General features: G+C 41.2%; 1 pseudogene; it reads right to left on the bottom strand.

Annotated features, from left to right (window-relative positions):
* Positions 1–4,689: 4,689 nt before the first annotated feature.
* On the bottom strand, positions 4,690–4,895 carry LOC115868128 (annotated as a pseudogene).
* Between the last annotated feature and the right edge of the window lie 2,355 nt (positions 4,896–7,250).

Below are 7,250 nucleotides of genomic sequence, written 5' to 3'. Positions count from 1 at the left end.
CCTAAGATACAGTTGTGTAATTGAAGGGAGGAAATTAAGAGACAGACAAAAGTTTTGGGGTGCTCACTTCCTCCATGGCATCAGGAACCAGGTCCAAGCAGGAGAGAGAGAGAATATATTCTTACAGCAAATTACAGGTAACCACATATGTAACAAAGTGGGCAGTGGCTTAAGCCTAGAGGTCCCCAGGTTCATTGGAGGAGTAACCTAACACCAGTGTTGGGGGAAAGTAGGGGGAGTAACTGTCCCCTGAGCAGTCTGCTCCTATAGATTAAGATGTCAGCCAGATAAAAATCAGCCATGTGCTTGTAAGAAGCAACTTTAAAGTAGCACTATTATGGGAGGATATTGTCAGGATTATTCTTAATTATGAGAATGTGACTGGGATTCATCTACAACTCACAAATATGAAGGCCTCCCTTCACTCAGAATTCTGGCATCCCAAAATTCTTAACTATGAGAATAAAGACTTTGTCTTAATATACCCTCTTCCTAGTCCTCAGTTTCCCACAGGACGGGACACTCGCTTTCTACTGTACAGTTTTGCTTTTTCCTTGTGCATATTAATTATTTTTTAGCAATAATAATAACTTAATATTAAGCCAGGATTAAGCTGAAAATTTCCTTGCTTTGCTTGGAAGGAATTCCACATGTCCCTAGCCTCTCCTCTGTTCTCTGGTGCTTAAGCTCTCCATAATCACAGAGCTTGATGCCATGCCATTCCCCAGTGGTGTTGACATATCCCATCTTAAAAGTCCCTTTATTAACATTGACCCTAGGAGGAGCTTTAAAATTGCTCTCTTCTGAGAGCAGAGAAAGGCATCGCTCATTGTCTGGATTGCTGAGAGTCTTCTACACAACAACACAGGAATTGGTGAAATTCACTTGAGATAAAGTGTTCTTTAGATAGAACATCAAAGTCCCTAGTTTCCAGGCTGTAGGCTACACAATGTGACAGACGTGACAAACAAGATGGATGGCAGAGATAAAGCAAAACAGTGAATTTCTCTGGATGGAGCGCCATGACATCGGGTTTGGTGCTAAGGTTTTTGTGAAGGAGATGACTGTTATCTTCAGAGGTGTGAGCAGCATAACATTTTGCTTTTACCTTCAAAATGAGACAATTAGTAGTAAAAATCAAAGAAACCCTTGAACTCTCTTCAAGCTTCAGAGCCTGTCTCCTGCTGGACTTTTCAAATTCTGAGCTGGATAATTTCTCCTAGTGCACATGTATTCTCGATGAATAAGAATGTGAGCATCTTTTTCTTCCTACCATCAATGCTATGTTTCAACAGCAGCCTGGCTTATATTTCTGAATGCTGGCTCTCATAACCTTAGCACTTTTCTCAAGTGACATAAACAATGCACATAACTGTTATAACTGAAATGGAGGCTTGCATACACTTCCAACCTGTGGGTCTATAAGTACATACTTTGAAATCAGTACCAAGCATTAGATGTTTGAATACACCTTGTAGTTTGTTTTCTACTCCTGCCTGACCTCTGATCATTAACTGTTGTTCTGGAAAGGAAATATTTTTACCATAAAACAAGAAGAAATATAAAACTACTTATACAAGTATTAGGCTACTGGACAATGGATTTTATTATGCCTATTTTATTATGCATCAAAAGTTCTGTTCTGAAAACATTTAATTAATTTTTGCATAATTGTGTAATATATTAAGAGACCCCTGAATTGAAACATGTTCTTTTGTCCTTAACATGCAAAATGGAGCACTGACAAGAAAGAAGTTGGTAATATGGACAAATAGAGGGTTCTGGTATCATGAAGATCATTTGAAATAAAGCGAGAAGTTTGCAAAAAAAAAAGAGAGAGAAAGAGAGAGATGGGTTTGGGGGTAGTTTTTTTGGGGGGAGGTATTGAATGCAAAGTAATCTTGATGTGAGTATAATCTGTAAATGACACCAACCCATAACAAAGCCCTGAGACAATATTTCCAAGAAAAGCAGCAACTAATTCTTGCACTTTTAGATTGAGGAAAGTTCATCTATACAACCTATTGCTTAGATTAAACTCAATATTGTCAGGAATTTATCTGGAAGCTGAAAATGGCTGGACTGCCGGCCGATGAGTCTGTAAAGAAACACGTGAAAAGGAAAGACGTCAAGGAATGGGTATACTGTAGAATGCAGCTGCATCAGGAAAGTATATCACAGTAAATAACACAGATTGATTCCCAAACAGATCAATCTGAACTCATACATTTAAATGGCTGCTGCCTTTTGAAGCCATATTCTTGGGAGGTTGAACACTCAAGCCCATGACATGATGCAGCTTTTCACTTGGAAATGCAAGCCTCTTATAAAATTGGTCTCACTGCAATAACATGACCACAAAGTTTTGGGGCAAAGAATGGTATTGATCTCTATATCTGTCGGTAAGAAAATGGGGAGAAGCAACCTCTTATCTGGAAAAAATGCCTAACAGTACTTATATAAAAGCCAAGGAGAGAATATATCTGGTACTATGTTCTTAACGCATAAGGTTTTCACCAGCTTCTTCCCCAAACTGGGGAGCCAAGTCCTTCTTTGTTGTCTGCTCTTAGTCTGGAAGGTCCACTGAAACATGTTCACTTTGGGTGACCTTGCTGGCATCTGAAATACCAGTGACATACCATCCAGCATCACAGCAATGTACAAGCCACCATAGTATGACAAACTGGCATCAGGATTGGACAAATGTGCCATGAGGATTGAAGGAAGGTTTATTAACCTGTGATATGCAGATGACACAATCATGATTGCTGAAAGTGAGGAGGAATTGAAGCACTTGATGATGAATATGAAGGATTGTAGCCCTCTGTATAGATTACAACTCATGCTTGGTCAAACGGAGGAACGGTGAAAGAAAGGTTGGCCCTCAACAAGATGGATTGACATCATGGCTGCAACAATGGGCACAAGCATGGGAACAATTTTGAGGATGTGCAGGACTGGGCAGTGTTCCATTCTGTTGTGCATAAGGTCACTATGGGTTGGAATCCACCTACCAAACAACAAGGAAAGCCAGAAGAATATGCCACATGAGCCCCAGGCCATTGGGTTAAGCTTTTAGCCAGAGCTGCATCACTGGCGTAAATGCCATGCCTAGAAGAACTCGACACCATTCACTGCATGTTTGCGGACTGTCTGAGCACTTGCCTTAGGAGGGCAGTCAACACCTGAAGGGTACATTATCCCTACTGTGGACAGTGCATTCCTTTGATGTCAGGTTTTTGGAATGTGATCCGGTGAATCATTGATTCCCAGTCACTATAGAAGGTGACGAAGAGGTTTCTCAATCCTTGTTACCGCAGCAGAGCCAGGAATAGCCATCGTCCAAGGGTCAGTGTTTTTTTTTTACCATTTAGGGCCACTGTCCCAAGATCAGGAGGTTAGTGTTGCAGCAGATTAAGCATTGGAGCTGCTAGCCAAAAGTTTGGTTAAAAGCCACCCACTACTTTGAGGAAGAAAGTTCAAGCAGTCTGCTTCTGTAAAGATCTACAGTCTCAGAAACCCTGTTCTACTCTGTCATGCAGGGTTGCTCTGAGTCAAAATTAACTCAACAGCAGGGGATGGATCTCCAGGTCAAAGAGATTCATTTCAGAGGGTTCCATCTACTGACTGATTCTTATCCCTAAATGGCCCAAATTTTAGATGCCTGCTTTCACAGCTCCGGAAGGTCCCTGAAAAGCAATGTCTTCCTACATGGATAAGGCATGTGCACATTTGGGATTTTAAATATAACTTTTAAAATGAGGAAAGCATGTTTACCATGGGAGGGTGCAGGCGGGCTTTGGGCAAAACAAGGAATATTGTTATAACCCATGTTTCATGTGTAGTCATCATTATTATGCTTTATGATTAATTCATGTTTCATATAATCCTTTTTACATAATATGTTTTAATCTATAATAAAGGGGTAAAAAGAAAGTTCTTCAATCTATATTAAAAGCTGCTGTATATGGTGTCTCCCACTCACAAACCAGGTGCTGTTTCCCCCATGATACACATGAGAAAGGTGAAGCTCAAGGGGGCTCTTAAAGCTCTTATAACAACCCATATATCAGTTGTATCGAGCAAATCTGTACATAAGTTGTCATACTTATTTTCTAAACATTTACTTTCTTTTTTTTTAAACATTTACTCTCTATTGCCCTTAGTATCAGCTCCTTTTTTCCCTACCACCCCAACCTTGTGACTCCTTGATAAATTATAAATTATTATTTTCATATATAATACCGACTGCTGTCTCCCTTCCCTCATGGTTTCTGTTGTTCATCCCCCCTAGGGATGGGGGTGGGGTTGTTATGTGTAGATCATTGCAATCGGTTTTTCCTCCCTTCCTTCTTCCTCCCTTTCTTCCTACCCTTCTGGTGTCGCTACTCCCATTCCTGTTCCTGAATTCCGTGTGTCGTAAGCTCTTATCTCTTTTTTTTTTTAAACATTTGTACTATGGATTTTATTAAATGCAGTTGCCGGTGTATATAAAATGACCCTTGTGAAATAGAAATTCATGAAAATTCAGAGAGGCAGCTGATAAGGACTGACAAAAGTAGAAGTTTATATAGTATAGCACATGTAACTGTGAAGACAAGCTTTTGTACAAGCTTCAAATTTAGCTTTCCTTGAATATTCACTGGTTCATGAAAAGTGGCTTAGGAAACCTTTGAAAGATTCATCTTACTACAAAAATGAACGGACTTTCTGGCGTCTGAAGGGATTTGTACTTGAAGATACTCCAGTCAGCCAGGGGGTCATGTTGATCATTCTGCAAACAAAACTGTCTCAGATCTGCAGCTGCCTGGGAAACTTCCACATGGTGGAGTCCAGCCTCCAGCCGGAGCTGCTGAGCCTCTTTCTTCATGGCAGACACTGGAAGAGCCAGACATGGCGAGCAACAGGGTTAGGGGACGTTCGTTTCTGGGCCATTTGCTCCGTGGGTCAAGCTCTTATCTCTTATCTGTACCTGTGCACTTGCTCCAGTCTAGCCCGCAGTGAAAGTCAAGACTGGGGTCATGATAGTGGGGCGTGAGGAAACCTCAAGGAACCAGAGGAGTAATGGGTGTTTCATCGGTGCTTTACTGCACCCTGTTTGACTCATCCCTTCTTGTGACCCTCTGGTGAGGGGATATCCCATTGTCTATAGATGGGTTTGGGGTCTCTGCTCTGACGCCCCCCTTGTTCTCAACAATATGGGGGTTTTGTTGTTTGTTTGTTTGTTTGGGGTCTTCTGATGCCTATTTGCCTATGCACCCATTTTGTCACACAGCCACATGCAATGTGTCAGAATTCAGGAAGATCACAGGCCAGTGGGGGCAAAGTCATGTGGACCCAATGGCAGCGGCTCTGGAACCCATAGGGTCAGCCAGCAGGAAGGTGAAGCAGAGGATGTGGGGGGAGGTTCCTAGGAGCCTCTTTATGAGGCCATGCCCGCAAGGAGGCCCCATCAGGCTGTGACCTGATTGACAAGTTGAATACCACTTCTATATATCTTCAAGTTGACATGGAATTTTGTAACTACCACACTGGAGTTATACAATAAGGTACTATACAATCAAAGGGAAGTCAGCCCAAAATGATCGTGTTAGGGGAAGACACCAAGAGTATTGTGAGGGTTAACATCAATAGAGGTAAATACTATTCTATACACAGTCCTGCAATAACAGTGTTCTACGGTGGATGCAAGTATACACGTGGGCAGAATAAGTGTGGGAGAGGGAATGGAACTATACTCAGTATGTATATATAGGTTTGGCAGCAGATATTTGTATATGTGTATTTATTTTTGCTGTAAATATATCCATGAATGTGGTGGAGCCTACAAGGGGTAATGTTATGAAAATGTCTTAGATATAACCCCACACCTTGAAGGGAGGAAGTGCTGGGTCTAGAGGCTCAGGACTATAGTCTGGTGAGACACTACAGACATTAGTATAACATATTCTACAAGGATAATGTTCTATAACCTTTGGTGAGTAGCAATTTGGGACTTAAAAACTCTACAAATATTAATTTTTCTCAGCGTAGAGGAAAGAAGAATGAAGAAAATTGAAGACACATGAAAATAATTAATATAATAGACTATGCAAACATCAGTCTCCACAACCTGAGACCTGAAGGACTAGATGGTGCTCTCCTGCCACCATCAAATGCTTTGAAAGGGATCACATTCAAATGTCATTTCTAAAACATGAGAAAATGTGAAACAAAACTCAACAGCACACAGTAAACCGAGCTTATTTGTTCAGATAGTCATTGGTGGAACCCCTAGAGACTATGGCCCTTCATCACTCTTCAGGGCTAACTTAAATGAAATCAATTTTCCTACAGTTAAAAAAAGGGGGCGGAGGCTCATGGAGGATAGAAGCATGTCTTGGGTTGAGATGGATTTGGATTCTCCTTCTCCCTAGGGATGTTAGAGGAGGTCAGATGTGGTCCCCATGCCATTTCCTAGGGAGTGATATGAAAGTTTTGGAAATAAAATCTGGCAATGGCTGCACAATCTGTTAATATAATCATTGTTGCTAAGTGTTGTCAAGTCTGTTCCCATTCATAGCAACTCTATGTACAACACAGTGAAGCTGTGCCAGGTCCTGTCTCACTTCATTGTATTCTTAAAATGGTTCAAATGACAGTTTGTCACAATAAAAAAGGAGAGATTAAGGAGATATAATGTTGGTTTATATTACAATATTATATTACATTACAGTATATATGATATTACAGTATGAAACTATTACAGATGATAGGACAGTAATGTTGGTTTTCTTAGGTGGGATGTCTGCGTGTCATTCTAGGAAATGCTATTGGGAGGGCCTTCGCTGCAACTTACCTTCATATGGTTTTACAAACACAGAGAGACAGAGCGAGCAAGCAAATGTTGGTGGCATTGAGTGAGCCCCAGCTCATAGCGACCCTATAGCCCTTTGTGCAGATCTAATCACTTCAGGGGCCTGTGCTATTCTCAATCATGTTGTTATGTTTGAGGCCACTGTTGCAGCCACTGTGTCGCCCGTCACATTGACTGTTTCTCATTTTCACGCTCTTCTACTAAGCATGCCATCCTTTTCCAGGGACTGGTCTCTCCTGATAACTTGTCTAAAGCACAGGAGATAGTCTAGCCATCCTCCCTTCCAAGGCCATTCTGGCTATACTTCCTCTAAGACAGACTCACTGTATTAGTCTAGGTACTTTGGAGAAACAAATCCACAGCAACTCACGTATAAGAGAGAGTTTTATGCAAA

This window comes from Echinops telfairi, unplaced genomic scaffold, assembly GCF_000313985.2.
Source record: "Echinops telfairi isolate 266 unplaced genomic scaffold, ASM31398v2 ScPeMD7_7;HRSCAF=31, whole genome shotgun sequence".
Taxonomy (NCBI): Eukaryota; Metazoa; Chordata; class Mammalia; order Afrosoricida; family Tenrecidae; genus Echinops; species Echinops telfairi.
This window is presented reverse-complemented; position numbering and strand designations above follow the sequence as displayed.